This window comes from Nematolebias whitei, chromosome 14 (assembly GCF_014905685.2).
Source record: "Nematolebias whitei isolate Nwh7 chromosome 14, NemWhi1, whole genome shotgun sequence".
Taxonomy (NCBI): Eukaryota; Metazoa; Chordata; class Actinopteri; order Cyprinodontiformes; family Rivulidae; genus Nematolebias; species Nematolebias whitei.
This window is the reverse complement of record NC_056511.1, coordinates 24,494,932-24,495,981: the sequence shown is the minus strand read 5'-3', so window position 1 is coordinate 24,495,981 and position 1,050 is coordinate 24,494,932.

The window sequence follows — 1,050 nt, the reverse complement described above, 5'->3', positions numbered from 1 at the left end:
GCAGGGTCTTCCCTGAAAGAGATGACGTCTAGATGGGGGCATATGTTGTTCTAGAACCTAAACATAGTTCTCTGCATTAATGGTGCCTTTCCAGACATGCAAGCTGCCCATGCCACGAGCGCTCATGCAACCCCATACCATCAGTGATGCAGGCTTCTGAACAGAACGTTGATATCAACTTGGGCTATCCTTGTCCTCTCTGGTCCGGATGACATGGCGTCCCAGTGTTCCATAAAGAACTTCAAATCGTGACTCATCTGACCACAGAACAGTCTTCCATTTTGCCACACTCCATTTTAAATGACCCCTGGCCCAGTGCAAACGTCTGAGCTTGTGGAGCTTGCTTAGAAATGGTTTCCTATACTGTACTGTAGAGTTTCAGCTGGCAATGGCAGATGGCACGGTGGATTGTGTTCACTGCCAATGCTTTCTGGAAGTATTCCTGAGCCCATTCTGTTATTTCCTTGACAGTGGCATTCCTGTTTGAGGTGTAGTGACATTTAAGGGCGCAGAGATCACAAGCATCCAGTAGAGTTTTACGACCGTGACCCTTATGCACAGTGATTGTTCCAGATTCTCTGAATCTTTTGATGATGTTATGCACGGTTGATGATGATAACTTAAAAGTCTTTACTATTTTACGCTGGGTAACACCATTCTGGTATTGCTGCACTAGCTTTCTGCGCAACAAAGGTGGAATTGGTGATCCTCTTACCATCTTGGCTTCTGAGAGACACTAACACTCTGAGAAGCTCTTTTTATACCCAATCATGTTGTCAATTGACCTTATTAGTGTTAATTGGTCTTCCAGCTGTTCATTATATGCTCAATTTTCTTTTTCCAGCCACTTATTGCTACTTGTCCTAACTTTTTTGGGATTTGTTGTCACCTTGAAATTTTGAATCAACATATTTTTCCTTTAAAATGTTACATTTACTCAGATTAAACTTTTGATCTGTCATCTATATTATATTATGAATAAAATATTGACATTTGCCATCTCCACATCATTGCATTCAGTTTTTATTCACAATTTGTTTAGTGTCCCAA